Source organism: Stegostoma tigrinum, chromosome 2, assembly GCF_030684315.1.
Source record: "Stegostoma tigrinum isolate sSteTig4 chromosome 2, sSteTig4.hap1, whole genome shotgun sequence".
NCBI lineage: Eukaryota > Metazoa > Chordata > Chondrichthyes > Orectolobiformes > Stegostomatidae > Stegostoma > Stegostoma tigrinum.
This window is the reverse complement of record NC_081355.1, coordinates 11,403,649-11,430,660: the sequence shown is the minus strand read 5'-3', so window position 1 is coordinate 11,430,660 and position 27,012 is coordinate 11,403,649. Positions and strand designations below refer to the sequence as shown.

The 27,012-nt window shown below is 38.8% G+C and overlaps 1 protein-coding gene across 16 annotated transcripts in view; it reads left to right on the top strand.

The window, feature by feature from the left end:
• fars2 (phenylalanyl-tRNA synthetase 2, mitochondrial) overlaps positions 1-27,012 on the top strand; it is a 380,692-nt gene that overhangs the window by 8,806 nt on the left and 344,874 nt on the right. For 9 of the 16 annotated variants that reach the window (XM_059652271.1, XM_048520843.2, XM_059652262.1 and 6 more), the window contains exon 2: positions 6,409-6,577. The exons of the other annotated variants lie outside the window; for them this stretch is intronic. The gene's annotated coding sequence lies outside the window, so the exon portion shown is untranslated. The remainder of the gene's footprint in view (positions 1-6,408; positions 6,578-27,012) is intronic. 16 annotated transcript variants of the gene reach the window in all.

The following is a 27,012-nucleotide window of genomic DNA, read 5'->3' as shown; positions in this document are numbered from 1 at the left end:
TCAGTTTTTTTGCTTAATTCCATAATTGTATACCTCAACCTTTATTAACTTATAAACAAAAATCATCCCATTGCAAATGCCTGCTCTGGCTACCCAAGACTGCATGTGGTGGTTATTTAAAGGGATGATTGACGCAGCCATGATTTTGTTTTGTCAACCTTAAACCAATTGGTGCTCTCTGATGAAGGGTCTAGGCCCGAAACGTCAGCTTTTGTGCTCCAGAGATGCTGCTTGGCCTGCTGTGTTCATCCAGCTTCACACTTTGTTATCTTGGTGCTCTCTACCATTTGCTTAAAAAAACTTTAGGTTTAATGTAATGTCCTGATAATAAGGTAACAGAATAAAATTATAAATGTTTACATGTCCAAACATATTTCCATATTCTGACTGGAAAGAACATAGAGCTCCGCTGGGGTGTTGGGAGTGGGGGGAGGGGAGAGAGGACATGATTACTGAGAATGTAACAAGCAAATCTAAAAGGGGGAAGAAATGGGAGAAAATAACGAGTAAAGCATTCTCACATTCCGATCACTTTAATCTGAACAATCAACATCTTTTTGCCAGCATCCTTCACGCATCGCCCCCACAGCACCCCTTAATTATAGCATAAATGCTGTCCCTTCCACATTTCACTTCAGCTCTGAAGAGTCATGAAGAACTCAACACTAGCTCTTGGACCCCCTGCATCTCTGGCATTTGTCATTCTCAGTAAAGATATCCAGCATCTGCAGGAATTTTCTCCTTTATTCCATATTCTGCTTTGGCTTCTTTTGATTATTTATATTTTGAATCATAGACTAGTTATAATATGGGAGGCTACTTCGCAAATTGTGATGGTACTGGCACTGTGGAACAGCAGTGCATTGAGTGTCGTTCCTCTGCCTGTTTTCCCCATATCTCTTCAATTCTTTCCTGTTCAGGTATTTATCTGTCTCTTCTGAAAGCCAAAGTTGATGCTACCTCCACTATACTCTTGAATAGCACACTTCAGATCCTGAAAACTGTTGCATAAAAAAAATTGCATGTTGTGTTGCTTTCTTTGCTTTTGCAAGGGTGTCTTCAATCCTGCTATAAGTGAAAACACTATCCCCCTATATGCTGTGTCCATGCTGTGCTCATGATTTTGAAAATCTCTATTAATCTCCTCTGAGATCACCCCACCTTGATGTTTCTCATCCATATTTTCTGAACCCATTTTAATGTCTTCACCTTCTCCCAGAACTTAATGCAATACCCCAGTTGAGGCTGAACCATAATTTTATCATAACTTCCGTTCTTTTGTACCGTATGCCCATATTATCAAGTACATGATCCCAAATGCTTTGCTATCTGCTTTTTGCCTGCCCTAAAATCTGCAATGATTTGTCCATAATACACCCTGTAACTCCCTTTACTCCCTCACTCTCTTGGGAATTATGTCCTTAATTTTGTATTGTTTTTTCCCATTCTTCCAACCACTTTACTCATGAAACACCTCACACTTCATCCAGTTATCCAATCATTCTTTGGATCTGTATATGCCCTTTTGATGTATTCGCCTCACTTCACAATGCTTCTAAGTTTTGTGTCAACCACAAATTTTTTGAAATGTCACAATTGCGACAAAGTCAAAGTTATTAATGAATGTTGGGAAGAGGGGGAGGTGTTGACAGATTCAATTTTTATGGTTGGTTGTAGGTATGAAAATTGGTTTTCTTTTGTGTGCCCATGCCTCACTGGGGGAATCTAAGCATTGATACTAGGTTACTTGAGGGAATCCTGCACTGTCAGAGGTACCCTTTTTCATACCACACATTAAAATATGGCCTCTTCTGGTTGCTAAGTTATCAGAAGGTTGTGAAGGAACTGTTGGGAAACAGGTCAGTATAAATATGTATGTTTCATTTCATTCTTAGAAAAGGATTTCTGCAATCAAAACAGCCACAAATGTTTTTCACAATTTTTAATGAATAATGATAAAGAACATGTTTGATAACTTGTTGAGAGGGTAAATGTCCACTGTTTTTTGAAGATGAAGCTCTGTGAAGTTAAATTGTAGAATAAAACAATATTCCAGCATTTTGCTACTTTTAAGTAATCCGTAATTGCATTACAGCACTCGATTCTTGATACAAGATGTTGTCATCCATTTACAAGGCCTATTTATGGAATATTCAGCCAATCATCAAGAATTACTACAGTACAGAACTGAACAATTGAACAATGTTGGAGATCTAGGAAGTGCTAGAACTGTTATATCTGGATGGCACAGCTTTTGAATGTTTCAAGTCACCTGTAAGGTGTATCACGTTATTGTGCTTCACAGTAACAAACATGCTTGACAAAATCTCTTGTAAATATGCTATAACATGTTACAGTTCTTGTAAAAAATTATGTTGTGGATTTTTAAACCTTGAATGCTGGCTCCCCCTAGTGCCTCAGTGGACAACTGTGATGTCATCATGCTGAGCAGATTTGGTCAATATGCTTACAAGCCCTCCTGTTTCCCAATTAGTTGATCTCAACCATGAAGTTGAAAGGAGTCCTGTAATTGGTTTCAGTGGTCTTGGGATAGACAAATCAGTCATGGTTTCCACTCATTAGTATCTGACTCTAACTGCAATGTGCACGTACATGGGAAGAGAACAGAACGAGGCTTGTCTGTGAAACAGTTCTAACATCAAAAGCCAGATGACCTTCACAGCTTGGGCTAATACATATATAAAGCTTTCTTTAAGTGGATGGCAAGTTAAATGTCATCGAATTGAAGTTGCTTGAAATTTTTACACTATATTAACAGTGCCGTATAAATGTAAATTGTCATTTAATTTGTAAAGCTGCACATTAAGTGTCAACTTAGCCCAGTGGTAGTGCTGTTGCTCTTTATTCAGAATGTTATGGGCTCATGCCTCACTGGGGGAATCTAAGCATTGATACTAGGTTACTTGAGGGAATCCTGCACTGTCAGAGGTACCCTTTTCCATACCACACATTAAAATATGGCCTCTTCTAGTTGCTAAGTTATCAGAAATAGGTTATATAGTTAAACATTCATTGCTGGGACCCTGCTGTTTGCAGATTGTTTCCTGCATTTGCCTATAAAACTGTTGTGATTTCGCTTGAAAAATCATGAATTATTTGTGTAGCATTTTGGGAAAATACTGTAGATGTGAAAAGCTGATACACATAAGATCAGTCTTTCTTTGGCAGAGAATATGAATTGTCACATTTTTGATCTGTTTGAATATATATTTATAATGCCTACTGGACAACACAAGTATTACATTTTTTAAAACTCCTGAAAATATTTAAAAGCCTCATGGTTACTAATGTACTACCCCTGTGTTAACTCTGATCTGAATCTTGACATTGTAAGACCCTCTATAACTTAATTTAATTTCTTGCAACTTGAGCTCTTCTCGTGGGCATTGTCTGGCCTATCGAACCAGGTTACATATTAGGTGAAAAAAGCTTTCCTAATACTTTTTGTTTCCCTTTTCCTCCTAGCTCTTTATTGCAACATTTACTTTTTGTTCTGTACCTAAAAATATAATCACAGTAGTCTGCCCAGACTGTGGGGCTGCTCTTTCTTTAGAGACAGTAGTTTAACTGAGGGTCACTCTGCTGCGGTGAGTGGAGAGGTTGAAAAGGTGGAACCTTCATGGTAACCTCAGATGGCGGGGGAATTGAAAGCACACTGTTTGCATCACCTGGCATTGCAAACCAACCATCCAGTCAATTGAACAAACCAATTCCTAATTCGCATACCTTTCTGATGTTTATGCTACATTTGAAATTGTGCACCCGATCATTATTTCACTATATTTGGCCTTGTCATTCCAGTTCATGTTTTGAAGTATATGAAAGATGAAAAATTATTAAATGCTAAAATTGTTAAAGCGAACAGATTAAGATAACTACCAGTAATTTTATTACTTTTCTTTTAAGATGTCTGCACTTGATAGTGCTACCTTGTGTATGAATGTGACAGCACTACGTATCAACGGTCAGCCAATACCATACCCGAGTGTTCATTCTTGTACAAGTCTAGGCAACGAAGATTTAGATTCTTGCATTTTTGTAGGGGCCAGACCTTTATATTTTTGTGCTTATCACAGATACCTGTATTTCCTGTAGGGGTTAACATATTCAGATCAGGAAGGAAAATCATAACTTTTATGTTTTAGTGCAAATACCATGTATAGAACCTCCCAAATGCCACAGCTAAAGATCAGGTACTCAACCCAGACCAATACTTTAAACTATGTTTTCCAGGCTGTATGGAAGTAAGTGGATGATATATTTAGCCACTAGCTTGGGTGGTGGTGGGGAGCATCAGTATTTCATATTTCACATACTGTGAAAGAAATCATTAAAAACACAACCATGTTACTTATCACTTTGCAAAAGTTTAAAAATGTAAGCAATGCAGAATGTTGCAGACTTCTCAAACTTCTATCCATAAGGGAAATTTTTGAGCTAGGTTTAAGAAAAAAAATGTTTTGACTGGCTGATCTTCTGGATAAACTAGATAAGTGTAGAAATTATGTTGCAGTCATTAGTCTTTCAACATGAATGTAGCTATGCATCAATTACAGTGTATCCTAGTCCTTAACAGCAGACGCAACAGCAAATATGAGTGGAAGGTTCACACAATATATAAACAGATGACCTCATGAACTTCAAAGTACAAATTGGTAAATGGAATTGATATATTACAATATTTTCAGGGCTGTAATTTAGTTCTGGGATTAAAATATCAGTTACATACAGTAGAGTAATATCACCTTGGCAGAGTACGTCATTTGTCCTTTTTTAATTCTATGTATATTAATATTATTTTATCAGTCTCTTCCCCTGACCGCGTTATACGTTATAAAGATAGGACAAATTAGGGAGCCCATTCAAGTCACCTAGGTCATTCTTCCATTGACATACCATTACAAAATCTAACTGCCTCTTGAATGTTGATGGTAGCCATGATGTGGAGATGCCAATGTTGGACTGGGGTGGACAAGATCAGAAATCAGATGACACCAGGTTATAGTCCCACCTGGCAAAGAGGTAACGCTTCAAAAGCTTGTGATTTCAAATAAACCTGAGGGACTATAACCTGGTGTCATCTGATTTCTGACTTTGCCCCTTGAATGATAGAATACTTCTTACAAAGGCATGTTTGATAGTCATGAAAAGAACAGTAATTGTTGTAAACAATGGAAATTATTTTATTTATTTATTTTTCTTGAAATAGGGCATTCTCAAAGCAAAGATTGTGAACACTGAAACTGATTGTTGCATTGGAGCTTATCCATCAAAATGTTCCAATAGCTGCACTTAGTGCAGCCTCAGCCTCAAACAGCTTGGAAATTCAAATTTAATTTCATTCTAAGATGGTGCTGATATATGGAAATTGGAAACGGAGATTTATGCTACTATTTCCACTCAAAGGACTTTTATTAATGAAATCTGGAAATAGATTACCTTCCACATGGTTCTGTAGGGACTATGTGTTGGAAAAACACATAGTAAAGACAGTTTGCTTCCAGTGGCAAAAAAAGTCAGTAACCAGAGAAAACAGATTTCCAGTAATTGATAAAGGATAATGAAACTACATGGAGAGCTGTATCAAACAAACAACACTGACATGGGCCGAGTGTTCCCTTTATCATTTCATTGTTTTATGTGTACACAGCTGTGAGAAAGAAGATGGTTCAGCTAATTTCTATGGTGAATAATCAGACAGAAGGAAATAATTTACCTTGGTAATGTAAACATAAGAATAAGACTGAGAGATTGTAATGTTTGCCAATTCTGAAAACATCTCTGTTCTCCCCAAAAACTTTTAGATTGGAATGTTATTAGTTTAATATTTTTGAAACTCATTGTGCAATATTTTTGAAAACAGAACATTGTTTAGATCTTCACTAACATTTTAAGATGGGCCTTAGTTGAAAGGACGTTGTTGCATTATGCAGGGTTCAGAGCCCAGGCATAATTCCAGGATTTAAAATAATCAATTCTTAATAGAATTTGTTTCTTCCTGCTGAAGAAAATAAGATTGTAGGTCATTAAACTGATTGGCACAGCTGGCATATTTTCTACTGTAACTCTCTGGTTTATTTAACTTAATCTTTGATCATCTGATTAGATAACAAAGGGGCACAACTTTTCAGCCTCAAAAGACGTTAGAGATTGTAAAACAGTTTTTCTTTTCCAACAAAGTATGTGTAGAACAGACTCCCATTAAAGGTTATTAATGTGTCCAGTCATTTACTAAAGAGAGATGTATTTAGCAGTTAAAATAGAATGTAACCACAGGGAGATGCTGTTTTATTCAAATTACTTCCCTGCTTTTTTTTTGCTTTAAAAACGTCAGTGTGTTGACCTGAATACAGATTTTTAAGACTTGTTTTTTGATTATGCCTCTAGAAACTCTCCAGATGTTTTTCTGCATTAAAGGCTCGACTTATAAATCTAAATTGTTGAGATTCTCAAGTCAGACCTCCTCTTCTGCCAAGCTGCTTCTATGGATAACACCAGTCATCCACTATCAAACTGATCACAATAAAAGCTTTGCAAAAGCCAAAGACATGAAGGGGTAGGTGATGCTCTATTAGACAATTTTGGTCAAGACAGTTTTCGATATCAGTATTTCTTGCAGAAGGGAAAGAGCAGTGCTATGTAAGGAATGAAGTGGAGCACTTAAATTAGTAAGGATTGGAGAACATGTGGAAAATAATAAAATAATTAAATTCATTTTCAAAATTGAAAAGAAAAGAGAGTATTCAATGTGATATTGAACTGAGCAAAGTATACAGATTCAACTGAGCTGCAAATAGAACTAGCCTCATAAATAGGGCAGTGAACAAAAACCAGGGATCTTTACAAACAGGAGATGATTTAGAGACAGATGTAACATGTTTGCGGTAACAGTAGTGATTGTGTCGCTGGCCTAGCAATCCAGACAACCACCCAAATGCTCAGGGATCGTGGGTTCAATCCTACCATGGGATTTGAAAAAAAATCTGGTACTCAAAACCAGTTTTATTAACGGTGACCATCAAACTTTAACTGGTCACCAAGAAATTTAACATAAAATCTAGTTACAATGATCTCCTAAGCAAGGAAATCTGCAAACCTGATCTGGTCTGCATATTATTCCAGATCCACAGCAATGTGGTTGACAATGTGGCACTACTGTCTGAAATGGCCTAGCAAGCCACTCAGTTCAAGGGTAATTTGGGATGTTTTACAAATGCTAATTTTGCCAATAACATCCACATCTCATGAAAAAATCTTAATTTTTTTATTATTTCCATATCATGTGAAGTAAAAGAAAATTAAGCCTATTTGAATGAATAGAAAATTTAAAATGGAACTCGAGGCAAGTAGTGAAACTGCGGCTCATATTATAAAATCAACTGAAGTATAGAAAGTGAAGTAGGGAAGGAAAGAAAGGACAATGCACAGAATAACATTCTGACAACGAGGGGAACTATACAGGATACTTAGGCATATAAAAAAAATTTGTTTGAGGAAAAGATGAACGTGAATAGAAAAGTGTCAAAGATACTTTTTCCAGACACATTGAATTGAATACTTTCAGAAAGTTACACGTTTATTTATATTAGAATTGCGGCGGCTATTGTATAGATTTGAATTTTCAAAAATCATTTCGTAAGTAGAAGTTCCGTAATATAGAAGACGTTCCTAAAATTGAAGTACTGAGTATTAAAATGAACATAGCAGACGAAATTGTTTTTCATTCACTAGCCAAAGTACTGCTTCATGGATGTTTTTTTAGATTGGATTGATGTATACTGTGATATCCATTCCTGACTTCTCCACCAATGTGGGGAGCCTTGTGTTTGTCATAAATACACAGTATGAGAACTTAAAAGCACAGAAGTTAAGAACATAGTACATTGTGATCGATATAATCAAATACAGGCACATGAATGTTGAAAGAATTGTCACACCAAGGAATGTGAGCTGTTACTATATGAAAAGAATAAATGGAGGGATATGTATTAAATGGCATTTTTAAAAAAGTGCCACAAAGTTCTCATTAACAATTTAACAATGGGGAGTTAAATCAATAAAGATATTTTAAAATAAGTGCATCCCATGTTTTACTACTAAAGACACATAGCGCCGAGTAGGAATGTGGATACAATAAGAAGTATGAGTACAGTCTCAAGTTCAGCTATCTAAAACAGAGTTGGCTGTAAACTGGACATTTCCATAAACTTCCATGTGTTAGGTTGAGTTGTTATTAGATAAGTAGAGTAACCTAGGGGAAATATTTGGTGAGGTGCTGCATTGCCATGTTGGAATGCACAGCTAGTTATCAGCCCCCACCCCTTCTCTCATGGCTCTTGGGTACCAGTTAAGTCTGCACAGAGAAACAACTGAGTTTTGACCATCCTAGGGTAACAGATTGTGATAGAAGCTCTGGTCCAAATAGATTTTGGTGCTTCTCTGCATGGTCCCCCAGCTGTAGGTCAAGGCCTGCATTGGGAGCTCAGTGGCAATTCAGGAGAAGAGAGGGAGTTGCTACACTCAGTTGTGGCAGCTGCTCTTTGTGCTGGGGATGAAGTTGTGGGAGTTGCTGCTGAGTTCAGACTTGGCTGGCACCCAGGAGCCAAGGGAGGTATGGAGGCTGATGGGTTCCGTTGGGGCTGGTGCCCTGCAGCCAGAGAGGCGTGGAGCTGCCAAGCTCAATGCGCTAGTTGCTGCTGAGCTCAGTTGTGATTTGCATCCTGTGCTAGATGATGAGTAAGAGGGTCTTTGGGGTTGCAGTTGTGGCCGTTGATCCACTGGCCAGGGAGAGGAAAGGAAGGATTCTGCTAAGTTTGGTCTTGGCTGAAGCCCTGTGAGCCAGGGGATGGGAGAAAGGCAGCCACATTCTGTTGGAAGTGGCTCCCAGTTACCAGGGGAAGGATTGAAGACTGTTCTGATCAGTGAGGGCCAGTGCACTGTGCGCCACAGATTGGCACTGCCAAGTTCGGTTAGGAATGATTCCATCATGCTCTAGAAGGCAGCTGTGAATTCTCCCACCACCCTTTTGCCCCAGCGGGCCATAGTTTAAATATTAATTAATTTCTTGCAACATTTTTCACCGTTATGTATTTTTTCACATAAATACAAGTAATTTTATGCACTAATTTCATTAATAGGAAGCATATGAAATTAGATGTTTTTTTCCTCTGGAAGCTGGCAACATGTGTAGGAGACTGAGGGGTGACCTTTTATAGAGGTTTATAAAATCATGAGGGGCATAGTAGGGGACTTCCCCAAGGAAGGGGTGTCCAAAATTAGAGGACATAGGTTTAAGGTGAGAGAGGAAAGATTTGAAAGAAACCGGAGGAACAACTTTTTTGCTAGAAGATGGTGTGTACATAGGATGAGCTGCCAGAGGAAGTGGTAGCGGCAGGTACAATTACAACACTTGAAAGACATTTGGTGTGGTTCATGGATAGGAAAGATTTAGAGGGATATGGGCCAAACACAGGAAAGTTGGACTAGTTCAGGTTAGGAAACCTGGTCGGCATGGATGAGATGAGCCAATGGGTCTGTTTCCATGCTCTATGACTATGATACTAACATCTAAAATTTGGTATGGACCTAGTCTTGAGATTCTTGGTTTTGAGACTCTACACCAGTAAAGCTAAATTGTGTAGATGCTTTTGGAAGATACAGCAGAATCCACATGGTTTATTTTGAAAGGGGTAGGCAAATGTTTCAAAATAAAGTCTGTGAGGGAGCAACAGTAAAACAATTATATAAACTCATTGACAATGGCTTCTGTGTGGAGATGTGAATAACTCTTCCTATCTCGCCAATAATCTGAAAGAATGAGAGCCTTCAAATTAATGGCTTCGACAATTAAAAAGTAATTGCCTCACCCAAAAGTCAATGGGTGTGTCTCTGTCACACCTGGAGTAACCCAGTATGTAGCATAATTTGAAAGATTGGCCTGCCGCCCATTTTGAAGTTTTCACTTGTAGAAATATTTGTGTGTGAACAGCCATGTATTTGCAGAAGAACCTATGAAAACAGGTCTGGCCACGCACTCAGCTGAACAGCATGTAAAGTTTGGTTTTCTTTCAGACAGAGTGTACAGATGTGGTTGCAGAACTGGGCAGCACAGTTGCTCAGTGGTTAGCGCTGTTGCCTCGCAGTGCTAGGGACCTGGGTTTAATTACAGATTTGGATGACAGTCTGTGTGAAGCTTGCACGTTCTGTCCATATCAGCATTTCTTTTGGGTGCTGCAGTTTTTGCTACTGGTTCAAAGACACACAGGCTAGGTGAGTTAGCTATAGTAATTGTGGTGTTACAGGGTTAGGGTGAGGTGCTGGGCCTGGGTAAGATCCTCATTGGAGGGTCGGTGTAAACTCAATGGGCCAAATGGCCTCTTTCTGCATTGCAGGGATTCTAGATTTCTAACTCTCTTCCTGTACTGTTAAAAGCAAAGTTTAGGAGTTTTCAGGTGGTGTCTGCAGAAGTACTCCAGTCACTGACTGAAGCATTTCTACCTATTGGGTTCGTTAACAAAGGATACTTCCATGCAGTTGGCTACTGAAGCCATTGCAAATGCTGAATACAGATTCAAGTTACAATCCATCAGAAAGAGAATTTTCAAATGAGAGACCTCCAATGATAGTAAAGACTGATCTCATTTCATCTTAAATAGCAATTTTTACCCTGACTTTTAAATCTCTTTTAAATCCATATTTTAGCTATTAACTTTATTGCTTATCACTTCCGGTTTTTGTGACTAGCTGAATTAGTTGTATAATAAACTAAGTTTTTAACTTGTTTAAAATATAGACCTGCAGTGTTGCTTATTTTTGAATTGAAACACTCAAACCGCATGGGGGCTACATATCAGCTCGTATAGTTTATTTTGATTTGCAGACAGTTCTTGAGGACCTGCCTGGAGTATGGTCATAACAAAGTACTTTAGTTAACAGATTTTACCTGGAATGTGTAACTGCGACTAGCTAATAGAGTTGGTGCAGACAAGATGAGCCAAATGGTCTCTTATATCTCCATGTTCATTATTTCCTGAGTACAGAATTATGCAGAAATATTTGGGTGAGATAAAATCATTTTTATCTAAGACCAGAAACTTGGAAGGGATATATGCTGACTAGATGTGCCTTTACTGGTAGCAGAGAAGACCACTTAAAGGTTTTTTTCATCCTTAAGTTTTGCCTTTGTTTCATTTTGCGCCTCTGCTAATGTGCTTATAATATCAGGTCCTTGGGTAGCGCAGTGAGAAGCAAGCTTTGAACACTTCTGTTTGCATCAGTCAGCCAGGACTCCCTGATCGTACCAGATTAACAACCATAAACAGGAAATTCATATCCTGAGGTCCACCTGCTGACCTCATTACAATCACTACAGTCCAGAGACATGAATCAATTGCAGATTGCAACATAGTATTGAAGCTCCTTATATTCAAAGTGGTGTATGTTGTCTTGTGCATGGCAACACTTATTGTAATCCTGGTGAAATTGCAGAATGATTTGCTATCTGCTAAATCTAATTTGTTTCAGGTACTATTTGATTATCAATCCGATGCATCCTGCTTAATTCTAAAAGTAATCCGAAACGTCAGCTTTTGTGCTCCTGAGATGCTGCTGGGCCTGCTGCGTTCATCCAGCCTCACATTTTAATACCCTAATTCTAAAAGTAAACCTGGTTAAACGTAATGATGCCATTAGGATTTCAGGCTATAATATTTCAAATCACATTTGTTTGAGAAAATTTGTAGTCGGTCTGTTTGGACATGTTTTTGTACATTTCAACAGCAGGTGAGACTTGAACTCAGACCTTCTGACCACAAATAGAAATACTACTATTATGCCACAAAATCCCTACCCACCTTTTTATGCAATTTTAACTCTAGAAGATATTAATTAGTTAGCTCTGTAATTGTTCCACTTTGTCCAGGTATGTCACACTATTTATCAAGTGAAACTTAGGAACTTTTATTGTTTATTTTGCAAGTATTTATTATTATTTACTGCTTTTTGTGTTTTTACCATGTCAAATATTGTTCAACCAAACCCAGCCACAATTCTTTACCTAAGCCTGGAAGCTACAAATATAGTGAGAAACAATGCAATTCCCAATTTTGATGTTGCAGACTTGTTCGCCGCAACCTGAGCTACAAATCTATAACTTTAAATTTTCCAATTTTGCTGCACTTTTTAACTGCCCTTACTAACATTGACAGCAGGATAATCTTTAAGTAATTAACATTATGTGAAGTTGAATAGGGAGTATGAGAACAATGACTGGAAAAAGAACTGTTGCTATTTTCTAAGTTAAGGTAGATCATGTTCCACAGACAGACAAATCTGTTAGGTGCTCACACTGATGTTAAAATCATTGCTCTTGCTATTCTGTTTTTTTTAGTATTTATGTTTAAAAGAAATAGTAAGAGCAGGAAATTGGCCTTTCAGGCTCATGGGTGATCTTTTTCCTCCAGACACTTTTCTGCATTAAACCCTATTTCTCAATCCCTTAAGATTTGAAGATCTGTTGACCTGTGGCTTGAATATACTTAATCATTGAGCATCCACGATGTTTTGACAGGAAGGGTGAAGAAATTTCTGCTCACCTAAAGTTAAATGGCCGGCTATTTATTTTGAAACTGTGGTCTTAATTCAAAACACCCCAGGCAATTGAGTATGTTTCCAGCATTTAACTTGTTAGCTTACTTAAAATTTACATTTCAGTGAGATCTTCTTTCCTGTCCAACCTGCCTTTGTGCAATGCTATTTGTGTATATCTAATAGATAGCTTGCTAACTCCAGAATCTGAAAACTGAAAAAAACTGCAGATGCCATTAATAAGAAACGAAATAGAAATTGCTGGAAAAGCTCAGCAGGTCTGGCAGCATCTGTGGAGTTCTGAGGAGTGGTCACTTGACATATAATGTTGACTTTGATTTCTGTCCACAGATGGTGCCAGACCTGCTAAGCTTTTCGAGCAATTTCTGTTTTTTCTCCAGAGTTTGAATACTGTCAATGCAACCAACTTAATGATGCAATGAGACATTATTAAGACATGGTAGCTGATGACCTTCAGCCATCATGCTGTAATACATTAGCTCTCATGACACAAATATGACAAGAATCATGTAAAACTGGAGAATTCATTGAATTATTATTACAAATACTTGGTCTCTACATGTACATTACAGTCGCAGGCACTTGTGTTACTGGCCTTAAGCCAAAGAATTCAGATGTACTATAGCATGCTTCCTTCAATCTATCACACTGTAAGGGCACAAACCTAACCTGCATCAATTGACATGGTGATGCCATCATGACTTTGTCCTATGAAGTGTATTGTATATTTATGGCGAGACAGAACACAATTCCAAACAGGTATACATAGTTGTACATTGTTGAACTGACAACAGATGCCAGTGAAGAACAGCATTAACAAGATTAATAATTCAAACTTTGATATAAATGTTTTGAAGGTTTGACAATTTGTCCTGATCTGGTGACCATTTACACAACTAGAGAGATGCATATTATTCTCGGTTGCTCATGGCTGATGACTTGTTGCTGGATACTGTCACTCAGGATCAGTGCACAATCACGGTAATTGATGTTTTGTTCTTCATACACTGTGCATGGTAAACATACCAAACATTATACTGAGCTATCTTCACCACCTTTGCAATGTAGTACCATGGTCAGTAATGATGATATATTACCTGAGCTGGTTGCACATCTTGGAAATCTTGTGGGTTTCCAGGTACTTGTGACTGGATTTCTGGCACTGATTCTGTCTGGTGAGTAATTGTTAGGTTTTTTTATGCGCTCAGTGCTGGTGTCTCTGTTTCATTCTCTTGACTTTGAAATCTGAAGTCCTGTGGCTGTAATTCTCACCACCATAGGTGTGATTGGAATCTTGAATGGTTTTGAAGCTGAGATCTGTGTATACTCGTTGACCTGCCACTGTTGGCCCATTGGATCCTTGAAATTTCCTACCAAGCTAAATTTTCACGTTGACACTATAGCAGATTGTACCCCTGCTTGGGATTGATCCATTGTATGCTTTTGAAATGGTCTTCAGCTGTCCCATGGAGTGCTATGAGTCGGAGTACATAGTTTTGATTATCAATATAATGTATGAAGTTGACAATATGAAAGGCTTGGTCATCTTTCAAAGGTAGTTTTTCAGTTTATTGACTGTTCGCATCATATATTTGGATCATTTTGTGCTGCCAGTGTTACATTATTTTACAACCTTGGTGGCTTGGCTTTTGAAACCAAACCTTCTCTGTATGCATGACCAATGTCCTTTGGTGCCACCACCTTTGCAGATATGCAGAAATGCCAGGTAACTTACGGATAGATGTCACAAACCATATATTTTGCGCTGTCTAGCATTAGACTGCGGTAGTGTAGTTCTGATTGCCATTAATGATGAAATATTCTAAAATAGATTTGAAGACCTGAGCATGCTTAGCACTTGCTGTATTCAAAGGTCAGAGTCCTTTGCTAGTTAGACTTATTTATTTTTTGTTGATTTATACATTGCTAATTCAAGGCATCGTTTACTTTTAAAATTCATTTTTTGAAAAAAGGAACTCAAATTAGGCTGTTGAAAAAGTATAAGCTTTTATCTTTTGTCTGGTATTTCATACCAGTGCGTGACTAGGATATTTGTATTGTGCAGTTGCTTAATAGAACACACAAGATTTGTTTTTGCTTACAATTGTCCACTCTTGTTTTCTCTCAAACCAGTAATTTAGGTGTACTTGTACTTAATCACAGAGAAATTACTTTTCTTTCTTCAGATGCACGCTTGTAAAAACTTAAAATTACTCAACTGAACTTTATAAGTTTTACATCTGGTTTATCCCAGATAATTTTAAAATTGACCAAATTGGGGGAAGCAGTTTAGCATGTTTAATTCTAACTTTTGCATCCTGTTGTAGGGCTTCAAGTTCTCACCATTATATAGTTATCTAATGCCCAACTCCTTGTGCCAATAAGAAGAAAATTATTATTCTAGGTATGTGAAACGTATGACTCCTGACAATAAAGCAGCTCTCATGCTGGGGATCAGAATTAGCTTACTGCACCAAGGTGTTCCAGCATCTAATGATGCGGAAAATTTCCCAGGACTGGTCTATCCACAAGAAACATACCATATATATCATGTAAAAGTCAAGGTTTTTAGATACTACTTTTGAGGAATTGAAATTCATACTACAGTCCAAGATACCATATCTTTAGCAGAAGCCCAATTGATCTCTAAAGGAATAAAGGAAAAACAACAACAGATAACAGTAATTACCAGATAAAGACAACAGAAACAAAAAAAAATGGATTAGTAAGTTTTCATTTATACATACAAAAAGTGAAGTATTATATAGCTTTAATTACAATTACATAGTATATTTTAAACATGTGAAATACAAAATTCATTGAAATCCTGCAATATCTTAGAGCTCAGCAGGCCGTTTTGTGCAAATCTTAGTTCTCTGCCAAAGTACTAAGTCATGCCTTCTTATGAACCTTGTGCACCTTCCAACACTTGAAATCCAAAATTTCATCCTTCTTTGATTCATTTAGCACAGGGATTCGAATCGCTTCACAACTAATACGTTTTCCATCTTGGCTATATTCAAGTACCCACTCAACATTTTTTCCCCCTCCCTCCAGCTGTGGCCACTTGCTGGGATTACCTGTGTTGGGACACTTTTGTCTGAAGTTGTCTCTATCTTTCTCCAACTTTCTCAAGTGTCCGCGAAACCCACAATTCTCTTGCCACTGCATAGTTATTTGCCTTCTCTACAAGTTGAATAATTCAGTTTAAATGCTGCTACAGATTGTGTGTGTGTGTGTGTGTGTGTGTGTGTGTGTGTGTGTGTGTATTTTCTGGGGTGCATGTTTTACACAAAATGATTTCAAAACCTCAGCTAGGTATATGACTGTTTTCCACGAGTGCCTGACTCTGACCAGATGCATTTTAAACTTCTGCACCACATTCTTCCATTTCTCTCATCTTCTCTCATCTATTGTCTTAGTTTTTCAAACTGAAATTTTAAACTTTTATTTCTGATTTTAGAAGTTCAGACACTTGACTCTCATACAGTCTCAATCATTTCCTGATCGTAACATTTATATACAGGATACCTTGACTCTCAAATGTTGATCTGTTTTCTGTGAAGAACTAGGTTCAACTTTTACAAGATGTATGGAAAATCCCAGATTTTTCACCAAAACTAGGGACGTCGACTTTTACATGAGAGAGACTTTTACTTGCATACATACAGTAAAGCTCATCTAGCCACTTAGCACCCATAAGCCTTTTCACATTAATCTTTTCTTCTTATTACTGATGAATGAATAGTTTTGTAAAGCGACATTTACCTACCTCTAAACTACATTCGTATGTATGGATTTTGACAAAACTGTTAAGTCATCTTTAGCTACTTTACCAATCACTTTTCTTTTTATCGTAGCATTTTTTTCACTATTTGTTCACAATTCCAGATTGTTCAGGTGTGTCGACAACTTGTCTAATGGTGAATTTGTCCATGTTAACCTACAAGTAGAACATTCATGCTCCAGCTGGCAAATAGTATTCATATTGTGCAAGTGCCAGATAAGAGAAATTCTAGCCATATCCATTGACATTGGACAGCTACATAGAACATAGAACATAGAACAGTACAGCACAGAACAGGCCCTTCAGCCCACAATGTTGTGCCGACCATTGATCCTCATGTATGCACCCTCAAATTTCTGTGACCATATACATGTCCAGCAGTCTCTTAAATGACCCCAATGACCTTGCTTCCACAACTGCTGCTGGCAACGCATTCCATGCTCTCACAACTCTCTGCGTAAAGAACCTGCCTCTGACATCCCCTCTATACTTTCCACCAACCAGCTTAAAACTATGACCCCTCGTGCTAGCCATTTCTGCCCTGGGAAATAGTCTCTGGCTATCAACTCTATCTATGCCTCTCATTATCTTGTATACCTCAATTAGGTCCCCTCTCCTCCTCCTTTTCTCCAATGAAAAGAGACCAAGCTCAGTCAACCTCTCTTCATTAGATAAGCCCTCCAGTCCAGGCAGCATCCTGGTAAACCTCCTCTGAACCCTCTCCAAAGCATCCACATCTTTCCTATAATAGGGCGCCCAGAACTGGACGCAGTATTCCAAGTGCGGTCTAACCAAAGTTTTATAGAGCTGCAACAAGATCTCACGACTCTTAAACTCAATCCCCCTGTTAATGAAAGCCAAAACACCATATGCTTTCTTAACAACTAATTTGAAACGTAACTGGGCTCACTATCAACATTGTAGCCAGAAGAATAGAGATGATGTTGGACAGTAACAATTAGTTCATCTCCTGACTGAAAGCTGTTTTTGTCACTCAGCTGAATAGATGCTGATACAACACTCAAGAAGCTTGATCCCATCCAGATAAAAGCAGTCTACTTGACCAGTGCTTCTGCCAGTGAATTCAATATCCAACTCCTCCATCAGTCAAGTGCTGTGACTATGATATGACAATTCTTTTGGATACTCCACAGCAACTTGTAACCCTTGCCTTGACAGCATCTCACTGCTGTGGTCTCTTGAGAAGAGCAGCAACATCATAGAAACACTATCCCCTGCAGTCTGATGAAGGATCTCAGCCCGAAACGTCAGCTTTTGTGCTCCTGAGATGCTGCTTGGCCTTCTGTGTTCATCCAGCTCCACACTTTGTTATCTTGGATTCTCCAGCATCTGCAGTTCCCATTATCACTGATGCTTTTCTCCCTGTTGTTCAACATCCTAACTTGGATATCCATCACTGCTCTTTCACTGTAATTTTAATTTTTAAATCTAATACCAATATAGTTACAAGGACTACACCAGTTTAAGGGTACTTTTTAGATGGTGAGCACATGTGATCTTGAAAGAATTGGCCACACGTGATGAATTTTTTTTTAAAAGTCAGGCTTTTCCAAACAGGCCAGCATATATTTTCCTATGTCAGTCTTTTCCAGTGATACTCCACAGAAAAGTTTGAAAATTGCTTTTTTGTGATGCTTGGGTTTGAGGAATTTGGATTTCTGTTTTAAAGAAGAAAACAAAGTCCACATAAGTAAATGTAAACAAATAGCTAGATGCTTCTAGTTTTTATAACATGGGATTTGCAACATATTATTATATATAGATTATTTTCACAAGATTGAACACAAATTGGAATTGTTCACAAATATGTTTGTCATTTTTACTGCCAGCTTGTTAATTCAAGAAGTAGGCAGTGTTACCTACTTCACTTGCAAATCAATCTTCTCAATTGCAAATCAATTACCCATTTTCTTTTACTGCCTCTAGATATTTTATCTCCCATGGATCTGCTCAATCAGATCATTAATCGTGGGTATGAACCTCCTAAACTAAACTAGTCCCACCTGCCTGCTCGTGGCTGACATTCCTCCAAACCTTTCCTATTCATATATCCATCCAAATGTCTTTTAAACATTGTAATTGTACCCACTTCATCAGGAAGTTCATCCCACATGCAAACCACCATTTTAAAAGAAAAAATTGCCTTGTGTCTTTTTTTAAAATCTCTGACCTCTCCCCTTAAAAATGTGTCCCCAATATTTAAATTCCTCAGATTACTATCTAAAATGGAGTCAAGTTAGGTAAAGGCGAAGTACAACGAGATCTGGGAGTTCTTGTACATCAGTCAATGAAAGCAAGCATGCAGGTACAGCAGGCAGTGAAGAAAGCTAATGGCATGCTGGCCTTCATCACAAGAGGAATTGAGTATAGGAGCAAAGAGGTCCTTCTGCAGCTGTACAGGGCCCTGGTGAGACCGCACCTGGAGTATTGTGTGCAGTTTTGGTCTCCAAATTTGAGGAAGGACATTCTGGCTATTGAGGGAGTGCAGCGTAGGTTCACGAGGTCAATTCCTGGAGTGGCAGGACTATCATATGTTGAAAGATTGGAGCGACTGGGCTTGTATACACTGAGTTTAAAAGGCTGAGAGGGGATCTGATTGAGGCATATAAGATAATTAAAGGATTGGACACTCTGGAGGGGGGAGCCCCGAACCAGAGGACACAGTTTAAAAACAAGGGATAGGCCATTTAGAACAGAGTTGTGGAGAAACTTCTTCACCCAGAGAGTGGTAGATATATGGAATGCTCTTCCCCAGAAGGCAGTGGAGGCCAAGTCTCTGGATAGTTTCAAGAAAGAGATAGATAGAGCTCTTAAAGATAGTGGAATCAAGGGTTATGGGGATAAAGCAGGAACAGGATACTGATTGTGGATGATCAAACATGATCATAATGAATGGTAGTGCTGGTTCGAAGGGCCGAATGGCCTACTCCTGCACCTATTGTCTATTGGGGAAAAGACAACCAACATCAATTCCATCTTTACCTCTCATTTATTTAACAAACTTCAGTCAGGTCACCAGTGAAAAATACACTCCAATGGAAAACGTCCCAGGCTGTCCAGCCTTTGCTCATCAGTCAAGCCTTTCATACCCAACAATATCCTGGTAAATGTCTTCTCAACCCTCTCCAGCTTGATAATATCCTTCCTATAACTGGGCGATTGGAACTGGACCGGGTATTCCAAAAGAGGTCTCAAGCCTGGTTCAATGATCATAAAAACACACAGAACATAAAAAGTAGGAGGGTTCATCCAGCTGTAAACCTTGTTGTCGCAGGAGTAGGCCATTCAGTCCTGTGAACCTGCTCTGCCATTTGGTATTATAGTGGCTGATCATCCAACTTAGCGCACTGTTCCTGCTTTCTCCCATATGCTTTGATCCCTTTTACACTAGCAGTTTATATTACTGTTATAGGGACACTTTGCACACCTCGTCAATCACTTAGCTCACAGACTGGACTGTCTGCTTGCTCACTTTCTCAGGACGCACTCGCTTTGCCAGAGGAGAAACACTGCATGCACATCAACAAAATGGTCATTTCTCAAAGTTGAAGTGTTGTCATCCTCCATTATGTCCAGATTGATGCATTGGTTCTCTTTCAATATTTTATAGACTTTAGCTATCCTCTATTCCATATGAATTATTCCAGTGTAATCTCACTATTAAAAAAAGTAGAGAGACAACAGGGAATTGTAGACTGGTTAGCTGACATTAATAATGGGATAATGCTAGAGTCCATTATAAAAGATTAAATAGCCAAGCACTTGGATATGCTTAAAAAGTCAGACAGAGTCAGCATGGATTTATGCAAGGGAAATCATGTTTGATTAGTCTACTGGAATTTTAAGAATGTTGTTATGGAGACAGACAGCCCTACCAAATCAGCCTTTCTACTTTTGTATTCGTGATACTGTAAAATTAAACTGAAGTCACACAATAATTATCCAGTACTCTAACTAGTCTTTTGAATAACCAATCCCAGGCTTTGCAAATAATTAATTCCCAGACACTAGTTGTGAATCTTGAGCAAGACAGCAGTTTTTAAAAACTAAAAAATAACAGAAAATTTAGCAGAGAAAATTTTAAACAAGATAAGCTGATGCTTTAAATCCAAAGTCCTTCTTTTCAGACCTCATTTACAGACAGACAAACACAATTAAAAGATAAATAAGAAAAAAAATAACAAAACTGGCCTGATTACTTTAATGGCCTTTGTGACACTTTGTTTCACAGACTTTTAATATGGATTCCTTGGTTGCTTTTCTGGAACTGCAGATTAGCATCACCTTCTTCTCAGTTCAGTCAGTGTAGGTAATAATACTTTACACTCAGCTATCTAATCTTTGGACTTCTGGAAGCTGGTGTGAGAGTGTGTCGGGCAGGAAGATCGCTGAGAGCCTCGCGCTCATCAGGGATACGATCGCCTACGTACAGGACAGGCGGGTGGACACCTGCCTCGTCAGCCTGGACCAGGAGAAGGTCTTTGACAGGGTCTCTCATGCCTACATGAGGGACGATCAGGCAGGGAGCTTTTAAATCTTCATGCAATGTTGTCAGCAGCTAACCTTGTTTTCTGAGAAAATAGTTCAAAACAAAACTTCAATTCTAGTTCTGCCCTGATTGACTGACTAATCATCTCTTCCCTAAGCCTCAATTACCATTCAGCAATTGCCATCTGTTTGAACATAGGGTCACTCCCAGAATTGTTGGAAGCCAATTATCAGATGTTGACCTTGTTATAGCTAACTTCCACTGTCTGTTTAAACGCAATGCTTTTGCCAGGGTTGTTGTGTCTGTTAGAACTGTTTTAATTTTGAATCAACCTACAGTTAGCCTTTGGGCTTAGCCTCACAAATAAACAAAGCTTGTTCGGTCTGTTCTTTTCCTTTTACCACAAGCTGTCCCAAAGCCCAGAGTCATTTTTAGCTCACACTTCCCAGTTTGCAACTCCAACTGAGGGTTCTAACAACGTAATTAGTAGAGTTAATTTGGAGGAGCCAGGGATCTGGTTTACTTGGAATTCCACAAGGCTTTCGATAAGAACCCATGAGGAAACGAAATATCTCCCAATTTGCAGATGATACAAAGCTGGGTGAGAGAGTGAATTGTAGGGAGCATGCTGAGGTGTTTTGGTGTGATTTGCACAAGTTGAGTATGTGGACAAATGCATCGCAGATGAGTTTTGTATATGGATAAAGGTGAGGTATTTCACTTTAGGAGCAAAAACAGGAGGGTGAGTTATTATGTGACTGGTGATAGATTGGGAGAGGATTGCACTGGGTCCTGGGTGTCCTTGTGGCAAGTAAATGTGCCGGTGCAGCAGGTGATGAAGAAGGCCTCACAGGCTCCTGAACAAGGTGAGGGCCCATGGTGTTCGAGGTGAGCTACTGGCTTGGACTGAGGATTAGCTGTCTGGCAGAGAGTTGGGATTAAAGGGTCTTTTTCGGAATGGCAATCGGTGACGAGTGGTGTCCCGCAGAGTTCAGTTTTTGGGGCCGCAGCTGTTCACCTTATATATTAATGATCTGAATGAAGGGACTGGGGGCGTTCTGGCGAAGTTTGCCGATGATACGAAGATAGGTACACAGGCAGGTAGTACTGAGGAGCTGGGAAAGCTGCAGAAAGATTTAGACAGTTTAGGAGAGTGGTACAGGAAATGGCTGATGAAATTCAATGTGAGTAAATGCGAGGTTTTGCACTCTGGAAAAAAGAATACAAGCATGGACTATTTTCTAAACAGTGAGAAAATTCGTAAAGCAGAAGTACAAAGGGATCTGGGAGTGTTGGTCCAGGATTCTGTAAAAGTTAACTTGCAGGTAGAGTCCGTGATTAAGAAAGCGAATGTAATGTTGTCGTTTATCTCAAGAGGGTTGGAATATAAAAGCAGTGATGTGCGTCTGAGACTTTATAAAGCTCTAGTTAGGCCCCATTTAGAATACTGTGTCCAATTTTGGGCCCCACACCTCAGGAAGGACATACTGGCGCTGGAGCATGTCCAGGGGAGATTCACACGGATGATCCCTGGAATGGTATGTTTAACGTATGATGAACGGCTGAGGATCCTGGGATTGTATTCATTGCAGCTTAGAAGGTTGAGGGGAGATTTAATAGAAACTTACAAGATAATGTATGGCTTAGAAAGGGTGGATGCTGGGAAGTTTCCATTAGGCGGGGAGACTAGGACTCTTGGGCACAGCCTTAGAATTAGAGTGGGCAAATTTAAAACGGAAATGAGATGACATTTCTTTAGCCAGAGAGTGGTGGGTTTGTGGAATTCATTGCCACGGAGTGCAATGGAGGCCGGGACGTTAGATGCCTTCAAGGCAGAGATCGACAAATTCTTGATCTCACAAGGAATCAAGGGATCAAGGGCTATGGGGGGAGTGCAGGGAAGTGGAGTTGAAATGCCCATCAGCCATGATTTAATTGGCAGCGTGGACTCAGTGGGCCGAATGGCCTTACTTCCACTCCTATGTTTTATGGTCTTATGGTCTAAGGCAAATGATATATTGGCCTGCGTAGCAAAATGATTTGAGCACTGGACCAGGACAGTTTTTTTAATTGTACAAGGCCATGGTAAGACTACAGTGGTGTATGATGTGCAGGTTTGGTCTCTTTATCTAAGGAAGGATGTTTTGGTTAAGGAGGGAGTGCATTGAAGATTTGCCAGACTGATTCCTGGGTTGGCTGGACTGACATATGAAGAGAGCCCAGATCAGCTCGGACTACAATCACTGAACTTTAGAAGAATGAGGGAGGGTCTAACTGATTTCATCAGGGTAAATGCAGGAAGAATTTTCTGATGACTGGGGTGTCCAGGATCAGTGATCACAATGTACGGATAAGGACTGAATTGAGGGGAAATTTTTTCACCAGTAGAGTGGTGAGCCTGCCACAGAAAGCAGTTGAGGCCAAAACATTGTTTCCAAGAAGTTAGTTACAGTTCTTAAGGCTAAAGGGTATAGGGAGAAAGCAGGAATATGCAATAGAGTTAGATGACCAGCCATGATCACTAGTGGTAGAGCAGGCTTGAGGGCCTACTCTGGCTCCTATTTCCTAAATTTCTAAGTCCCACCTGGCCCAGACATGTCATAATGTGTCTGAACAGTTTGATTAAAACTGTCAAAGGGTAACAGAAGTGGCAACCTTGCTATAACATGGCAGCCTGCTGGGTATTTTTTTGGGGGGTGCTGAGCTTGCAACAATCTGTGGTGACCTTGGGTGTGTATGGGGGAATATGTTCAGCCTTTGAAAACCACTGCACTGACCTACTCCCACCACCCCTTCAAGATTTCTATTCCTTCACCAAAAAATCACTTGTCTTCCTGTTGCTCCTGATCGATGCTGTTGTTCAGTCGGCAGCCTCATCCACCCATCACTTCACCAGGGTGACTGCTTCCTGATTAGTTGGCAGCTTGAGGTGAGGTAGGATATTTCTGTCTCATGATCTGATTGGCTCAAGAGCCCGCTGGGTGATGTCTTCAATTCCCAATTGGAGTTCATCTGATGTTATTCCTTTCTGATGTGGAGGTCACCTTATAGACGTCCACCCCAAAACCTAGGAATAAAAAGGGAAAATATTGGCCTGGAATTCAAACTCTGGTTTCGTAAGAAGCTCAATTATATATCCCATGAGTTTCAATTACTATTATCACATAATATTTACTCTTTTTCAGAACTAAGTTTTTAAAATTTCATTTTAATCTAATGAAGTGTTAAAGTAACAGTTAACAAAACTGTGCACTGGAAATTAAACTTGAAGCTTTTTCTTATATTCTGATGAGTTTGTCAACAAAACCTCTTCCTATTTCATTTTCGAAAGTATATTGTAACAATGAAATGGAGAAGAATTCTGTTCTTTAACCCATTTGACAAAAACATTCCACAAGTACACAATCATTGTACAGTACTTCATAACAAAAATGGAGGAAATGTTGCTGTTTAGATTACTTTGAATTCTGATTGCATTCCAAACCACCTTTAAAACTTAAATATTCTTTTAAAGTCCTACGTTATTCAAATTATTGGGACTTTGCTGACTCTATTCTTAAGATTTTGCAACTAATTGACTCGATCAATAGTCTGTTAAGCAATATATAAACTTGTGTGTCCCAATTAATCTATGTTTAAACATTATTTTGATTAATCAGCTTGCTTATCAGTGGCTGGTTTGGGAAGGCTGTTCTATTTAATTATTGTTATGTCCAGTGCTCTCTGCTCTCTGAATTTGTCTCGTGGAATCAGCAGTATTTACAAAGACCTTTCTGAGGGTTCCATTTCATTATACACTGTTTGCTGCAAATTCACTGTGCTTTAATGGAAATTGGATCAGTGGTGCTAATTAACTTCCTTCGAAACATGTTCACAATTCATTTGATGAAATTTGCAAGCGATTTAATGTATCTTTACTTATATAAACAATGTTTAGTTGCACTGCCAATCTTAGCTCTCATAGCTAGAATGGTTGAAATTATTTGGCTGCTCACTGCTTCAAGAAAAGCAAATCTACTAAATAAACAAAGAGCAAAGAATTGTTAATTTTTATGTTTTAAGAATTTGATTAGTCTGTCTGCTTTTTTAAAGCATGATACAAATAAGTGTTTAGGGAACGGGTGAGGTCAAGTATTTGCATTCAAAACCAAAATAAAAGTACAGGATTCTAAGAATATCTTTCTTTTTGTGTTTAACCTTGGCTAACATGGTTTTACTCTTTTTTTTTTCTCAGTAAACCTAAATTATTCTTAAAAAGCCTGGCTTAGTGTTCTGTGCAGAAATAAGGGAATCCTCCTTGAGGTAAAGGGGACTGAATTTACTTATAATAAACAGGTTTTGGGACAAGTCGAGATGGTAGAGAGAGAAATTTGAGACAAATGTATTCAGTGCTGATACTATGCTAGAACTGACAATTTTTTTGCGAACAAGTTGAAAATACTTTAAGTTGTATGATACAGTCTCATGGGTAGGATTGTTTGATCACTTTTGCACAAAGACTTAGAAAAATAATGAAAAACATTTTGGCTGGTTATGGCAGCATCTGTGGGGTAGATGGTACAAAAATGGAAAGAAGCTCTCTAATAGGTTCAAAGACAGATGAGTTAGTCAGAGCCAAGGCGAATGTGATGGGGTGGGGAAAAGAAACAAAAGATCTGCCTAGAGCAGACATGCTCCTCATTGTAAAGTGAAATTATGAAAGTAAGATGAAATATATAAAGAAAACAAAATGAACATTTTAGCCTGAACTCACTATGAGTTCTGAAGGCTATAAATTGTCTCCTCGAAGGAACAGTTTCAGATTATAATATAATGCAGTGTGCCCCAAAATAAGTTGACTTCTTTCATTGATTATTTCTGTTTTTTTCATTGAGTCATACAATGCAGAAACAGACCCTTTTGGCCCAACATCAGTTTCCCAAATTGAACTAGTCCCATTTGCTTGCATTTGGCCCTTTTCCCTCAATGTTTCCTATTTGTGTACCTAACCAATGTCTTTTAAATGTTGTAATTGTACCTACATTACAATTTTCCCCTAGATAGTTTTCTGATTGTACTGAGTGAATCTGAATATATTGATTGCTATGTGCTTAATGATCAATGACAGCCTTTCCTTATCTAGTGGCAACATGCTCTACCTTCAGAAAGATGCATCCTTACCAATTTGCCAGTTTCAGATACATCGATCCATGGCCATATTGGTAAGAGTAATCCCTGAACAGTCTTTCTGGTGATGAAATCCCACCTTCACATTGAGAATACTGTCCGTGTTGTGTGGAACTAACACCATGCTAAATGGACAGAATTCAAAGAAATATAGCAACTCATGTCTAGGCATCCATGACGTACTGTAGATCATCATCAGCAGCAGGATTGTACTCTAACACAATCTACACATCATGGCCTAGTACATTCCCCAATCTACCACTACCTTCAAGCCAGGGGATTAACTTGGGTGCAATGAAAAATGCAGGAGGACATGCCAGGAGAAGCACCAGGAAAACCCAAAAAAGTTTTAATTTGGTGAAGCTACCAAACAGGACTACTTCTGTGCCAAACAGCATAAGCAGCAAATGATAGACACAGTTAAATGATCTAACAACTGCAGTTCAGGCAGTTGTCAATGGTGGTGGACACTTAAGTAACTCACTGGAGGAGGAGGAGTAAGAGGCTTCTCAAATATCCGCATCCTAAATGTTGGAAGAGCCCTTCGTATTAAGGGATACGATCATGCATGGTCCTCAGCATCACAGATACCAGTCTTCAGTTAATTTGATTCACTTCATTTCACTTCACTTGATATAAGAATGTCTCGAGGCATTGGATACTACAAAGGTGAAGGGCCTTGCCAACATTCTGGCAGTAATACTGAAGACTTGTGCTCCAGAACTTGTTGCTCCCCTAACCAAACTGCTCCCATACAATTACAACACTGGCACAGAATCCCCGCAGTGTAGAAAGACTACACTGATCCTCCGAACAGCATCCCAAATAGACTCAGTCCGTACACCACCCTCAACTTATCCCTGCATTTATCATGGTTAATCCACCTAGCCTACGTATCACTGGACACTGTGATGCAATTTAG